The sequence below is a fragment of the Balaenoptera borealis genome (genome assembly GCF_965194805.1).
Source record: "Balaenoptera borealis genome assembly, chromosome: 20".
NCBI lineage: Eukaryota > Metazoa > Chordata > Mammalia > Artiodactyla > Balaenopteridae > Balaenoptera > Balaenoptera borealis.
Window position 1 is genome coordinate 50,503,450 of NC_138879.1, and position 16,399 is coordinate 50,519,848.

Genomic DNA, 16,399 nt, shown 5'->3' on the forward strand with positions numbered 1-16,399 from the left:
AAACTTAATGGCTTAAAACAGCACAAATTTATTCCATTACAATTCTGGAGGTCAGAAGTCCCCAAATGGGTCACTAGGCTTGTTTCCTTTTTGGAGGCTCCAGGAGAGAATCCGTTTCCTTACTTATTCCAGCTTCTAGAAGCCCTTGCATGCCTTGGCTTGTGGCCCCATCCTCTGTCTCCAAAGCCAGCGGAGCAGCATCTTCCACTCCGTCTGTGTTCCTCGCCTTCCGTCATCACATCCCCTCTGTGGTGACCCCCTTGCCTCCCTCTTATAAGCACCCTTGTGGATACATTGGGCCCACCTGGATAATGCAAGATGATCTCCCCATCTCCAGACCCTTAAGTTAAGCACACGTGCAAAGTCCCTGCTACCACGAAGGTAACCTATTCACAGGTTCTGCAGAGTAGAATGTGGGTACCTTCGGGGGCCATTATAGAGCCTACCACAGCCAGCTGGTTTCTTTTTGTCCCCAGATCTGTTCTCTGGCCTGCTCTGTCCCCTGAGAGGCTCAACATGCTGATGTGTCCCAGCTCCCAGGCCCTCCAGCCTCCAGTTGGGTTTGGCCAACAGGAGGTACCAGCAGGAGATCAGTGTGGGAGGAGAGTAAGGCTGAGTCTCTGTTTCTCCCACTCCCTTCTCGCTGGGCTGTGGTTTTGCCGTGTCTGTGCTCTTTGTCCTGTGGTCACAATTGGGGTCAGGGAGCCCTTCTAGGCCACAGCTCTCCCTGCTCCCCAGAGCAGCAGCCCCTCCCCTGGTCCTTCACCCCCACTCGTCCCCCAAGGTGCCCCTCATTCTTTGCTGGTTCCCCCAACCCCATCTGCACCTTCATTCAGCTCTCTGCAGTGGCACCTTCAGCTGGGCCCCCTGTTCTCTGCCAGGATGCTGCTGGTCAGGCATCAAGTCTCCTCCAGACTGGAAGGAGGGAAGGAAAGCTAAGAGGTAGAGAAGCATGTGTCACCCAGCTAGTCAGGGGCAGGGGCGGAATTTGAACTCCGACCCAGATGAATGGGGGCTAGAGTCAGCATTTTCCTGCCCCACTGGGCACGGCCCCCTCTCAGGAGGTGAGGACCCCTTCAGTGGCAGAACCCTCGCCATGAGAGGGGCTCAGCTAGACGGGGCATCTAAGAGTTTGGTGCGTGTCCCGAAGTTGGTGGCATGGCAAAGGGCTATAGCGCATGCTCAGTTACCGCTTGTCACAGGCCAAGCCACCTCCTCGTCCATGAGAAATGGCCAGGCAACCTCAGTCAGATGCATTTAGCCAAGAGTTCAACCTTCAACAGCGCGGGCTCTGCTGGAGGCTTGGCGTGAGCCTGGGGACGAATCAGCGCCCCTTTTTGAGTGCCTTTTCCCTTGCTTCACGGTGGGCAGTGTAGGTGCCACTTGGCAGACGAGCCTCAGCTCTGGGGAGGATGCCGCTTGCCCGGGTCACACAGCTGGGCTCAGTAAGTGGCAGCGGTGCGGATAACCCAAACTGAAGAGCGGAGCTGGCATTTCTTTTAATTTCCTGCAAGGCTGTTGCTCCTGTGGGGCCCAGGCAGCAGGTGAGCGTGGAGAGAGCTGGGGAGTGAGGGGCCACCTGGGCCTTCCCTGGCTCCTGATTTCCCCTGAATAATAGATGCTTCATGGAAAGTGCTGGAGCCCTGGCTTCCCCATGACCACCGTCTGCGTGATGACAGCCTGGCAGCCCAGGTTTGAGTCCTCGGATAGCCACCATCTGGTTGCCTGTCTTCCCCTCTTCCTCCCTGGGTTTCCCATGTCTTGTACCAGAGACTCTGTCTTGAACTTCACCTTGATTGATCGGCCTGCGAATGAGGGACCACCTTGGCGGCCTCCAAGTACCTGCTGTTTGGGGGGAGGCTGCCCCCTGCACAGCCTTTTCCCCCATCCCTCCGCTCTCAGGGCTTTCAAGGAAAGGTTAGGTATGGCCCCATTCTTACGTATGGCCATTTCGCGTGTGCAGAGCTCCTGGCCTAATTACAATTGCCCCATTACTTCAGGTATTCTCATTAGTGTGAGAATCCGACGAACGAAGAATCTCACCTTTCCTCCTGCCTCCAATAAAAATATCATTTGAAGATGTAATGGAGCATTTGTCTCTCCTCAGCGGTCTTGAGGCTGGCAGCTTTTACTGAGTGTGACGGTCTCTGGAGGGCAGAGAAATTTCTCCTGCTTTGTTCTCTGCCACATCCCCAGTAGCTAGAATAATGCCTGCCCCATACCACGGGTTCAGAAATACCTGCTGGTCATGAGCCAACATAGTCCATTTCTTTATGAAAAACACATCTTGATTCCTACATGTGTAAGGACCCTCAGAAAGTATCTAACAGCTTATTTTGCAGATGGAGAAACTAAGGGCCAGAGATGAGAAGGGACACACCCAAAGTCACAACAGTGAGTCTATGACGGATCCAGGGCTGGGCTGAAATGCGTTGCCAGCATTTTCTCCACCACTTACAATTTGTGGCTCTATTTGCATCCCAGCATTTTCTTTCTGCCTCACCAATTTTTTTTTTCTCTACTCTTTGGTGGCATGATGGGATTCCCCCCTCTTTTTAAACCTCCACCCACACTCTGTTCTTCTCCTGAATGTCTTACGAGGCCCCTGGTTTGCCTGCCTCCTGGCTGACAGGCTCAGCGATCCCAGGCCCCCAGCTGGGGCTGCCCGTGGGTCTCACCTCCCCAGCCTGCATTACGAAGGAAGGACGGAGACCTACGTTCTGCAGAGCTGGTTGCCCAGGGCAGGCTGCGACCACAGCCAGGCTGCCAGTTCCTTGATGAGTTAGGAGAGAGACGCCCAGAGACAGAAGCAGAGGGATCTCTCTCCAGGTGGTTACAGGTTAGCAGCATAACTGGGGACCAGTTGGCAGCCTGTTGCCCCCCTTGTGGCCTGAGAAGTAGGGAAGCAAGTTGGTGAGGGAGAGAGGAATGAGACAGATGTATAGAGAGGAGAGAGAGGGGGAGAAAGGAAGAGTAGGAAGATCAGAGGGAGAGGAAGAGGGAGAAAAAAGGAGGAAGAAGAGAGAATTTTTAAGATCTGATTCCCTGTGTGCAACACCCGTGTATCCTAATAATAAGTCAGACCTTCTGCAGAAGCTGTCAAAACGCCTTAACTAGACCCTCCTAAAGGAAGAGTTGGATGGGATCAGGCGGCAGACAAATGCCCAGTTCACTGAGGTCTGCTGCAGAATGACCTTGAGTCTGAGACACAGGCTTCCCTTCCCCTCTGAGCGCAGGCAGGAGGGGGTGAGAGTAGCTCTGTCCAATAGGAAGATAATACAGGTCACGAAGGTAGCTTACGATTTTCTAGTAGCCATGTTAAAAAAAATAAAAAAGGAAATAGGTGGCGTTAATTTTAACCCCATCTGTCAAGAATGTTATCATATTATCATTCATGAGACACTTTGCACTCTGATTCTCACACTAAGTCTTTGAAGTATAGTTGATGCTTCCAGCACGTCCCAGTTCAGACCAGCTGAACTCCAGGTGCTCAGTCATCACAGGGGATAGTGGCTACTGTATTGACAGTGAATATATACCACCTCCTGTTCTGACCCTGGACACCGTAAATTCATTTTACTCATTCTTGAGCTTCATAGAAACATGACCCAACAGTATTCTCCCCTGTGTTCTCTCACTGCAACAGTGCACTGCCCAGTGCGTTCATCTAGCGGCGTGTTCCGGGAGGTTTTGGCCGGGGGCACCGACGGTAGTTTCGGTGGGGGCTGGGGAGACAGACAACAAACCAAAAAAGGCCACAATCACTATCATCCAGTTGTGATGAGGGCTCTGTGACAGGCTGGGGGGCTGCCACTCACAGTTGTGCAGGTTGTGCATTGCACAATTCCAGGGGGCCCCCGTTTTCCTCACTGTCATCTTGGATATGTGCAGTTATTGTAGATCCCCAGTAGATGGCAGGAAAATGTCTTAAGGAAAGGGTAGCTTTTCTTTTTTTGTTTTTTTTTTGTTTATTTATTTATTTATGGCTGTGTTGGGTCTTCGTTTCTGTGCGAGGGCTTTCTCTAGTTGCGGCGAGCGGGGGCTACTCTTCATTGCGGTGCGCGGGCCTCTCACTATCGCGGCCTCTCTTGTTGCGGAGCACAGGCTCCAGACGCGCAGGCTCAGTAGTTGTGGCTCACGGGCCTAGTTGCTCCGCAGCATGTGGGATCCTCCCAGACCAGGGCTCGAACCCGTGTCCCCTGCATTGGCAGGCAGACTCTCAACCACTGCGCCACCAGGGAAGCCCCAAGGGTAGCTTTTCTTAATCTGCACAGTTGCCTTCTTGGCTAGTGCCAGGCTGCATGTTTCAGCTAAGTTGGCCTGTGAATGTTAGTTTCTGAGGGCAGGGCCTGAGCATGCCCCCAGCTGGTACTATGGGCAGTAGCAGTTGGCCAGAGCCAGGCTAGGAGGGGCAGCCGATGCCTGGGACCCTGGGCTTTCTTCTCCATCCAGCACAATCTCATCCTTGAAGGGTGTGGTGTGTGTGGGGCACGTAGCCAGGGCTGGGATTGGTGGTTAAGACAGGAGGAGGGGTGGTGGCCTCTGAGTTGATCGCCTCTGCACACTGGCTCCTATTAGATCATTCAAGGCATTCCCCCACCCCCACCCCCCACCCCCACCGCCAGGAAGCTCTGGAAGGATTTCCACCCTCCATGCCCCAGATCCGAGTCTGTCTTGCTGGGGTTCTGATCTGAGGGTTAAGGGTGAGTCTCATTTTCCCGCCGCACTGCGGGCGTCCTGCTCTTTCTCAGGACTCACGCGCGGCCCCCGCCTCGTGTACGGTGTGCGAGCCGACGTCGATTTCCTCCAGGTCTCCCTGTGGTGCTGGAGAGCCTCTCTGTCTCTTCCCATCTGTCCCCCCCTCTGCTCCCCGCGCTCCGCCCCGGAAGCTGATCTGTATGGACATGTCTCCCTCTGGGTTCAGTTGGGTTCTTGGCAACTTCTTCTCCAGAGGAGAGAGAGGTCAGGGTTTTGTTTCCTCTGCTTGCTTTCTTGGGGGGGGATTTCCTGGCCGGGCTGATTAAAGGTCACACCTTCTTCAGGGCAGACCTCCGCCCCCATCCCCCACTGTATTAGTCGCCCATGGCTGCTGTAGGAAATCGCCACACATTTGGTGGCTTAAAACAACACAAATCGTACAGTTCTAGAGGTCAGAAGTCCGAAATGAGTCTCAGGGAACTAAAGTCAAGGTGTCAGCAGGGTTGTGTTCCTTCCGGAAGCTCTGGGGGCAGAATTCCTTCCTTCCCTCTTCCAGCTTCTCCGCCTGCCTGCCTTCCTTGGCTCGTGGCTCCACAGCCCTCCACCCCTGCTTCTGTCATCACATCTTCTCCGATTCTCTTCTCTCTCTTATAAGGACCTTTGTGATTACACTGGGCCCACCCCAATCACTCTGGATCATCTCCCCACCTCAAGATCACGTTTGCAAAGTCCCCTTTTTCCACATAGGGTAACTCATTCCCAGGCTTTGGGATTTATTAGGACCTGGACAGGTCCTAATACAGGTTTCACTGTATCCTGCCCTCGCTTCTATAAAGTCCCCTTTCAAAACTTGCCTCAAATTACCCAAAGCGACAGTGCTATTGGATCCCTGCTATTCGGATTCCTGCTAAAGCTTGGCTGATACACCTACCCAGTTAATACAGTCTTTCCAACAATCTTTGACGTGGATTTTTCACTCTCCCCCTTCCTCCCCAAAGGCCCATTTTATCTTTGAGGAGTTTGGGGGCTGGAGAGGTTATGTAACTTGTCCAAAGTTGCATGGGTAGGTCACGGCAGAGCTGGGATTTGAACCAGAACTAACTCTGACCCCAGAGCAGAGCTCTCCCTCCTGCTGTCACTGACTCTTATAGCCTGGACTGGAATTTTTCCATCCATTAGGCATTCACTCTCTGACTGCTGACATTGTAGTGATTTTCATAAGATACAGGTGACTGTTCCTCGGTGGTCCTCTTGGCTGTCCCCTTGCATTGGAACATTGGGACATTGCTGCTATCAGTTTGGTTGTCCAATTAAAGCTGACCATGACTACTGTCCACTTGCCGTAATGATTCCCTGGGGTCCTTCAGAGATCATCTCAGTGACACCCGTCCCGCTATCTCCAGGGCCACATCAGAGGTCAGCATAGAATGAAGGTTAAGAGCAAGGGCTCTGGAATTGGACAGGCTTGGATTCCTAACCCAGTGTGACCACTTACCAGCTGTGTGATGTTGTGCAAGTTACTTAACCTCTCTGAGCCGTAGTTTCCTCACTTGTACAATGGAGGTTATGATTGTGGCTACTTTATGGGGTAGTTGGGAGGACTGAATTTGTTAATGTGCATTCTGAAGTACTTAGAAATGTACTCGCTGACCATGACAGTGAGTGACCATGTCGGCTGCTGTTATTATTACGATCACTCTGCATGCTGTCACCTCAGGGTCACCCCTACACGCACGGCGGCCGCACCCTAGCAGTCCCAGCCTTACGTTTGCCTTCAGAAGGCCCTTTGTTCAGGTGCCCTCTGTATTTTGGCAGGACCCCCACTGCCTGGCTCTAGGTGAGAGTGAATTTTCACAGCCATCCTGTAGCCCTGACAGCGCCTGCCAGTGGGGTAATGAGGGATACCCAGCCTCGGGGAGACTGCTGCATGTCTTGTGCCAATGTGAATGGTGCAGCCTTTCACGGACATCCCTTTTTTGTAATAAATATTGCAAACGGCCAACACTGAATCTTCAGTTCTTTCACAGCTACTTTTCAGGACCCCTTTGGGGAATTCTTGGGAAGAAAAGTGACACCAATCTCAAAACTTTGTATTCATCCTGCTGACTGCTTTGCATGTGTCTCTTAGAAATGCCTTTTCTTTTCCTGGGACTTTGCATCTCTGGCTGGCCCCTCACGGCTGCCCTGTCAGCTCCTGGGGCTGGCATCAGAAGGCCTCATCTTCGTCCGGGGCTTGTAAATGGCCCTGAGTTCAGATCTGAGGAAGGAACATGAAAAACATTCTCTGGCCCACCGGGAGGGGAAGCTTGGCAGTGGGGTGGCAGCAGCAGAGCGGCTTCCTCTGATTCAGTGAAGCCATCAGCTGTCTCTCCAAATGCTCCTTCCCCTCTGTGCCTTGTTTTGGTTAATTTAAGAACAGCTGCCCTCAGTGGGAACCAATTTCTGGCGGTGTGCAGAAGCCAGCTTCCCAGGAAGGCTGCTGGCATGGGATCGGCAGGTTAGCTGGGGATTTAGAGCCAGGGATCATCAGAGTGTGCCACTTACATGCTTTCTTCCCTTCGTGAGGAGCCCCCATCGTGCAGGATGAGTAACTTGGTTATTCCTGAGGGGAGTTAGAGGCAGCTGGAGAGCCTAGAACTATGATAGAAGGAGTCTTGTGACAGACCAGATGGGTGGTCACCAAAGCCTTTTCCTTCTATCCCTGGGCACATGACTGGCCTGCTTCCCAGTTCCGCCTGCAGTTAGATGGGTCCATGTGCCTGAGCTCTGGCCAGCGGAATGGGGGTGGAGGTGATGGACACCACTTCTGAGCTTGGCACCTAAATCCCTTGCTCGATCGCCTTCCTAGCTGCCGAAAGATGATGCCCAAGTGTCACTGAAGCCGCTTGCTTCGTGGACCATGTAACCAGGATGCTTCTGTTCACTTTGTCTTCTCCTCTCATCCTTCCTTTCTCTTTCATTATCCTTGGCCTTCCACTTCTCAGTTGCCTCCTGTAAAATATTTTACCCATTATGTATGAGATTCCTGACTTTCAAACTATTCAGTACTGACACTTTCTGGGGAATCCGCATATTCCTACCCACGCTGCCAAGAATGGGATCAGCAAAGCCAGTAAAATTCCACACGGAGGACCCATTCTCCTAGGATGGAGATGAAGTTACGGGGGAGCTGATAACGCTGCCTCTAGCTGCAAATCCAGATGGTTCCTCAGTATTGTGAAAAATGAATTCCTGGTGATCTTTGAAATAAAGAAACAGAAGCACAGATACTTAATATCTCTCAGTAAATTCCATTGTGTTCTGGGCGCAAGAGTTCAAGTCACTAGCATGGAAGGATGACTATGCCTTCATCTCCAAGTCCACATTTTATGGGGCTTGCCCTTGTAGCCCACCACAAGGCAAGTAAAATTCCATAGTCATCAGATTTGTCAGTAAGGATTTCTTCCCGCTAAAACTGAGATCGTTCTGTAAGTAAATCTCAAACAGGGGAATGCATCTAATTAGAATTATAATGATACTGCCCAACTTGCACTGTAGTATTCCAACCAATTTTATTCTTTTTTATTTATTTATTTATTTATTTATTTATTATTTTTTGGCTGCGTTGGGTCTTCGTTGCTGTGTGCAGGCTTTCTCTAGTTGCAGTGAGCGGGGTCTACTCTTCGTTGCAGTGAGCGGGGTCTACTCTTCGTTGCAGTGCGCAGGCTTCTCATTGCTGTGGCTTCTCTTGTTGCAGAGAATGAGCTCTAGGCACGGGGGCTTCAGTAGTTGTGGCACGAGGGCTCGGTAGTTGTGGGTCGCGGGCTGTAGAGCGCAGGCTCAGTAGTTGTGGCTCACGGGCCTAGTTGCTCCGCGGCATGTGGGATCTTCCCGGACCAGGGCTCGAACCCGTGTCCCCTGCACTGGCAGGCGGATTCTCAACCACTGCGCCACCAGGGAAGCCCTATTCTTTTTTAAATTGCCAATTTAAAAATACTTCCATTTGAAAGATACGCAAAGATTAGCTCTCAATTTTCAATTTTGGCTTCAATCTTACTTTAATGGAGCATCTTTCACCAGTGGGGCTTTTTTTTTTTCTGCAACCTTCAGCTGCTGCATGAAAATCTTCTCAGGAAAGAAACACCCACCCTGGTTTTGAGTAAAGAAAAAGTGAAATTACTAAATAAAACACAAACTATCTAAAGAGACACATGAAGCTGGAAGACAGATCTGAAGGAATTGAGTTATCTGTCGCTTGTTCATTATTGCTGTGAGCTTACCGAGTCACAGCTTTGTGTCTTCCAAGGGAAAAAAGAATCATCCAACAAATGGTTTAAAATAATAAAACCTGAAACCACACATCATCCTTTCATCTTAATGAGAGTCCAATTCATAATAACATTTTGTATCAGTTCTGAAGTTCCCCACCCCCAGAATTGTTTGTTGGCTGAAGCATTGTAGCCTTGAAAAAGCACCAAATTACCAGCGGTGGGGTGGGGTGGGGTGGGGTCGGGGGAGGGGGGGGAACTGTGCTGCTTTCAGGAATGAACTTCCTGGCAATCAGCATGTAATGGAAGAAAGAGCATGTTTAAAATAAAAGTATCCTTTAAAACGCCTACTCAAACCTTCATTCCAGTTTAATTACTTAAGCTATGTGTCCAAGAGTGATACCAGGTTATTGAACAAACACAGCATCTTGACGTGGATGCTGAAAGCTGCCTTTGTTGAGTGATTACTGGGCATACACAGTCACATTTCCAGAAATGTGCCGTTTATTAAGTTGGAGCTCTCCTGCCCTTCCTTCCCCAGGCTCTGGCCAAACAAGCGTCTGAACAGGGCTGCTGTGGGGAGGGAGAATGGCACTTCTTTTAGGGCAATTTCCAGACTACTCTGAACCAGGGATATCTTTTATGACCAAGTCTGAATTTCTAGATTTCAAACGTTATCTTTGTCCTATTAGGAATCCTAGGCTTAAGCACTTGTAGATCCCACTTGCCAGCTCTTTCTTTACTTCTTCCATCTTCCCAACACAGTTAAATCACAATTTTGGCTAAGTCAGTGTTTTGTATTTGTATTATTATGACTGTATAAATGTTTTCACTGCCAAGCCAGAGGTATGACACGATGATGCTTCCTTTCACGTCCTTGTTTGGCTTTTTGCTTTCGTTGTATCTCATCTGGTCTCCATGGCTTTGACCGTCCGGAATATAGCGATGACTGTCACATTCCTGTCCCTAGCCCAGACCTCCACCTTGAACTCCAGACCTCTATATCCAGTCACTTTCTCAACATCTCCACTTGGATGTCCAATAAACTCTCAACCTTAATGTGTCTAAAACACAACCCCTTATCTTTCCTCCTCCCCTTCCTTCCCCCCACATTCACCTGTATTCTTCCCTATCCTGGTGAGCAGCCACTCTCCTTCCAATAGCTCAGGCTAAGAACTTTGGACCCCTTCTGATGCTCTTTCTCTCATACTCCACATCCAATCTCAGCAAATTCTGTTACCTGTACCTGCAAAATACACCCAGAATCTGTTTCTCACCACCTCTGTCTGCCATCGTCGTAGTCCGAGCCATCATTAGCCCCTCCCACTCAGATTTTTACAGTATGCCCCATCATTGGTCTCTCTACTTCCACCATTGTTCTCTGACCATCTATTTCAACACAGCGTTTGGAGTGATTCTTTTAAAAGATAAGATGTTCCCATTGTCCCTTTGGATCCACTCTGGCTCTTGTCTGGTTCTCTCCATGCCCTCGGAGGTTGACCACAGGGGCCAAATCAAGAGGATCCCTTGCTTTCTGGCTTCTGGTTGGGTTTGGCCAGTGGGAGGCCTTGGCAGGAGATCAAATGGTAGGAGAAGAGTGAGGTCAGGGGGTTGGTTGTGTCGTGGCTGAAGGTGGCAGGTCCTATCATGAAGCCCTCTCTGCAGTTACTCTCTCCAGATGCTGGTGACTGTTTCCTCCCCTTCAGGTCCAGAGATAGTCAGGGCCCCTCACTGTTACCAGCCCTGGGTACCACTCTCTACCTCTTGATTTCCCTTAACCCTGCGCACACGTTTGTAAATGGTGCTCTCATCACGGGCTCCTCCGCTGTTCCAGTGAGAGGACCGTGTGTTTCTTGCTGAGACCCCCACCGATCAGCCTCCTGCACCCCATCCTTCCAGTGCCTCCTCATTCTGATCTCAGCCCAAATGTCACTCCCTTTAGGAAGCTTCACCTGAACAGTGTAATGTCTTACTCATACCTAGAGCCCTCTCTTTATCCTTCGGGGCACTTTTTTTTTTTTTTTTTTAAATATTTCTAATTACATTTTTTTTATAAATTTATTTATTTATTCATTTATTTAATTTTTGGCTGCATTGGGTCTTCGCTGCTGCACGCGGGCTTTCTCTAGTTGCAGTGAGCGGGGGCTACTCTTTGTTGCGGGGCACAGGCTTCTCATTGCGGTGGCTTCTCTTGTTGCAGAGCACAGACTCTAGGCATGCGGGCTTCAGTAGCTGTGGCACACGGGCTTCAGTAGTTGTGGCTCGCGGGCTCTAGAGCGGAGGATCAGTAGTTGTGGCGCACGGGCTTAGTTGCTCCGTGACATGTGGGATCTTCCCGAACCAGGGCTCGAACCCATGTCCCCTGCATTGGCAGGCGGATTCTTAACCACTGCGCCACCAGGGAAGCCCCGGGGCACTTTTTGATGAGTTTAATCATTTGCTGTCTTCTTTTTTGCTAGACTCTGGTTCCATCTTCAGGGATGGGTCTAGTGCCCATCCTCTTATCCCCAGACCCTAGCAGAGGGTCTGTGGGGACCCTGGAAACATTGCTTCAATGATGGAGTGAATGAATGACTGAAAAGACCCTCTCCTCCAAGAGGCCTTCCAGGGTCTTCCAGGAGAGCAGCCTCTCTTCTGTCTCAGCATCAGTGGCAATGGCCCATGCCACTCTTGTAGCATTTGTCTCTTTTTATTTATTTATTTAATTTATTTTTGGCTGTGTTGGGTCTTTGTTGCCGCGCACTGGCTTTCTCTAGTTGTGGCGAGTGGGGGCTACTCTTTGTTGCGGTGCGCGGGCTTCTCATTGTGACGGCTTCTCTTATTGTGGAGCACGGGCTCTAGGCGTGCAGGCTTCAGTAGTTGTGGCTCGTGGGCCCTAGCGCGCAGGCTCAGTAGTTGTGGCGCATGGGCTTAGCTGCTCCGCGGCATGTGGGATCTTCCCGGACCAGGGCTCGAACCCGTGTCCCCTGCATTGGCAGGCGGATTCTTAACCACTGCGCCACCAGGGAAGCCCGCATTTGTCTCTTTTTACCTTGCTCTCTGTGGTTTGTGGCCATGCCTGCCAGCTCTCCCCACCCTGATCTCTCTCTGGATGACCCAGGTCTCGACCCTTTTGAATCTCCAGCACCTCGAGCAGTGCCCGGCACATAGTAGGTACACAATAAACAGTTGAGAGGTAAATCAATGATGGAATGCCTGAGTTTGGGAACAGACCTTGTTTATCTGTGACTCAACACCAGATGCCCTGGGGTGGCTTATTTAATTGTCATTTTCTTTGTGAATTCATTATTGTTTTTATTTCAGTGTTGTTTTTGTTTTTCCAAAAATCTGCTTCTCCCTGGGCCTGCAGAGATTGCTTTGAACCAGGCCGATCAAATGCTGGGCAGCTGTGTGAGGAGGGAACACAGGGCCGGGGGAGAAGGAAGCTGGAGATAGGCAAAGCTGGAGCCCTGGAAACCACAGACCAAACCCCAAAGAATGCAACAGTCATGACACCACAGCCAGAGAGACGGCTGAGCCCGCAGCCCCAGGACCGCGTTCCTCTCTCAGGAGGCGCCTGGGGCTCAGAGACAGCCGCTTGGCAGTGCAAGTGGGGCTGGTGCCTTCTACCCCAGCTGTCCCTGAGTCCTCACTTTCTCAGCCCTGCCTACCCCTGCCAGGCAACTGTCTCCACATCCAGCTGATTCCTTCCTTCCAGGGCACAGTGGGGGAAAAGGCATGGTCTCTGGGGTCAGATGGGTCTGAGCTTCAGTCTTGGCTTTGCTCCTTCTAGTTGTGTGACCTTGGCCTTCATCTCCCCAAGCCATAGTCTCCTTATCCGCAAAGTAGGAATGATAATAATGCTCGTTGCAGACCGTTGTGAGGATTAGAGGGGGTCACAAATAAGGAGTGATGAGCACAGTGTGTAATGTTGGCTTTGATTAAAATTGATGCTATTGTCGACTGTTGTTTTCATACTTGTTTCAATGGCCTGAGCCCAGGCCTTTGGCTGCTAAGAGGGTGCCCAATAAAGGGCACCATATCCAGCCAGTGGTGGAATGAGCTCCCCATCACTGGAGGTAATCAAGAAGCTACCAGATGACTTTCGTTGGGCTTTATGCCCTGGATGGGAGTAGTGAGGGCCAGGGTGGTTGGTCTGGAGGGTCCCCAGTCAGTTACTGAGGAGAGGTTTTCATTCTGTTAAACAGTGAGCCGGGGACTCCATGTGTTAGCGTGCTGCCTGGCAGTTAAAATCGGAAGAGTAATCTGAAGAGTTCCAGCTCCGTTGTTTGCCCTTTTAATCTGGTCTGTTGCCATGGGAACGGCAAGTGATTGCAATCACCGCTGTTTGTATTGTGAGCTCGCTCCCATCAATATGGCTTTTGAAAAATAAGAAATACAAATCCTGACTTCGGCATGCCACTCATTACTATTCAGAACAAACCCCTGAGAAGTTCTGTCAAACGCTTCCTTCCCGGTGCACAGGCTCTGGTTTGGAAATTCCCAGCAGCCCAGCTCCCGGCCTGCTTCCTTTCTGCCCCTCTCAGCCAGGTGGATCTGCAGAGGATGTGTGCAGAGGACCGTCACCCGCCGCCCAGAGGAGTCTGGGTGAAGATTTGCCACCTGGCTTCCCTCACCGCTGCCTGTGGCACTCCATTCCAAACTCATTATTGTTATGTCAATGGCTCATAATCACCTTACTTACCACTTTCTGAAGATGAAGAGAGAGATGTTGTCCAAGGTCAGAGTCCTTGCAGAGTGATGGGTGGGGAAGAGCAGGTTGCTTGCATCTGCATCTGAGAGGTTTATGACATGTCCCGGCTCATGGGTGCCTGCGGGGACTCAGCTGCACCCAACCCGCCTTCCCCAGTCCCCCAAATCTCTTTGTCTGGATGCTCAAATCCAGAGGCTGCCTGGAGGGACATCACCCCAGCCTCCTTCAAGTGAACCCCCAATGCCTTTGTCTCCCCCTTATGCTTACAGAATGGGTTATGGGGAGATTGTGAAAATGTTGGCCTAATGCCTGGAGATAATTGATTATAGCATTTTTCTTTGAGTAGGGAAAGACTCCGGAGAATGTCTGATCCCACCCCGTGGTGACAACTGAGAATAAACTCCGAGTGAGGAAGTGACTTGCCAGAGGTCACGTAATAAGAGAGGGTCTCCCAGCTCCTGTCTCTTGGTTCTGTGTAAATCCAATCTCATTTGGGAGGCATGCCCCCAGGGTACTCTTATTTCATAAACTTTACAAAATTAAAACTACTTTGTATTTGAAATACATACATACTTTAGATCACTTTTCTTAGGTAAGATGCAAGTTGGAATAACATTTTTTAAAAAATGAGTTTAATTCTAGAAATTGGTACTTTGTTGATATTATGTTCTCAACCCAGAGCCACAGGCTAGGGGAAGGGATAGATCCTCACTGATTTCAAAATCAGCCTTGACCTCCAGGCCTGGTTCTGGGAATCTCCTAGCTGTGTGACCTTGGGGGATCCACTTCACCTCTTGGGCCCTCTGTATCCTTTTCTGTAAAATGGGGAGAATGGAGCTTGCCTTGTTGACCTCACGTTATTTATGAGGCTTCCCATGAGTTCATGGATATGGATGCATTTTATCAGGTGTAAAGAATTGTATTGAATTGTGGCTGTTATTTTTTTTATTTTTTATTTTTCTACAATTAATTTTCTTTTTTTTAAACATCTTTATTGGAGTATAATTGCTTTACAATGGTGTGTTAGTTTCTGCTTTATAACAAAGTGAATCAGCTATACATATACATACATCCCCTATGGCTGTTATTGTTACAGATTCTTAGAGTTAGGTCTCCTGGTTTCACTAGGACTAGAATTTCTTTTCTAGGCCAAATGTCTACGTGGTGAATCTAAGTTGTTACTCTTTTTGTTTGGATGAAAATTATTCCCCTTTGATATTTTGACATTGCATTAATCTAAGATTCTATGGTGTAGATGATAAACCAATCAAGCATGTTCAAGTTGCCCACCCACCTCCAAACCTCCAGGGTCTAACTCTACAGATGATCTAGGTGTTCATTCATTCATTCATTCAACAAGTACTATGTGCCAGGCCCTGTGCTGAGCTCCAGGAGTCAATGGTAAATACATACAATGGTCCCTGCTTTGTGAAGCTTCCATCAATTCTCTGCCTTTCCCATCAGCTCCCTGGTAGGACCACGGTTTTCAGCCTGGTATTTGGGGTACCTTTTTTTTTTTTAATGACCTGGCATTTCTTCCGGCTTTTTTTTTTTTTTAATTTATTTATTTTATTTATATTTGTTTTTGGCTGTGTAGAGCCTTCATTGCTGTGCCTGGGCTTTCTCTAGTTGCAGCGAGCGGGGGCTACTCTTTGTTGCGGTGTGTGGGCTTCTCATTGCGGTGGCTTCTCCTGTTGTGGAGCACGGGCTCTAGGTGAGCGGGCTTCAGTAGTTGTGGCACATGGGCTCAGTAGTTGTGGCTCGCAGGCTCTAGAGCGCAGGCTCAGTAGTTGTGGTGCACGGGCTTAGTTGCTCCGCAGCATGTGGGATCTTCCCGGATCAGGGCTCGAACCCGTGTCCCCTGCATTGCCAGGTGGATTCTTAACCACTGCGCCACCAGGGAAGCCCTGGGGTGCCTTTTAGAAAGCCTCAGAAAGAGATGTGAAGTCTTATCTTAAAAACAGCTGCATTTTCAGTTTAAACTAGACTCTGATCCTTCTAGGACTGGAGCCATGTCTTGTGGACCCCCCTGTGTCCCCACATGGAGCACAGAGCCTGCCACGTAGTAGAGGCTCGGTATTAGTTGAATGTAACTAAATTCCCAGAGATGGCTGCCTAGCCAGTTGCCGAAGACCCATGCACGCTTTCCCTCCCGCAGTGTAGCATTGTTGCTGGGAAGTGATTGCCCAGCCAGGGACTACATTTCCATCTAGGTAGGGACACATGAATGTACCTGAAAGTGATGGGTGACACTTCTGGCTGAAGGAGCTTAGGAAGTAGGTATTCCTTTATCAGCCCCTTATCCCCTTTGCCAGTTGGAAGTAGGAGTCAAGCTATAGCCCATGGGCCAAATCTGGCCTGCTGCGTGTTCTTGTAAATAAAGTTTTATTGAAATTTGCTACTTGTTTTTGTAAATAAAGTTTTATTAGAACACAGCCATGCCCATTCGTTTAATGTCATCAATGCCCACTTTCTCTCTACAATGGCAGAGTTCAGTAGTTGTGACAGATGTGGTCTGGCCCACAAAGCCTAAAATGTTTACCGTCTGGCCCTTTACAGAAAAAGTTTGCAGAGCCTTGCCCTGGAGGATGGTGTGGACACAAGATGGAGAGAACCAGTGTCTCTGAATCCTTAAGTGGAGGAAATTTGTTTGCCAGCCAGGAACACCCACTCACCCTGGACTCTTAGGTAAGTGAGAGGTGATCTTTCATTGTGTCAAGGTCTTAAATTTCTGATGTTTATCCAGCAGGAACTAGCATTA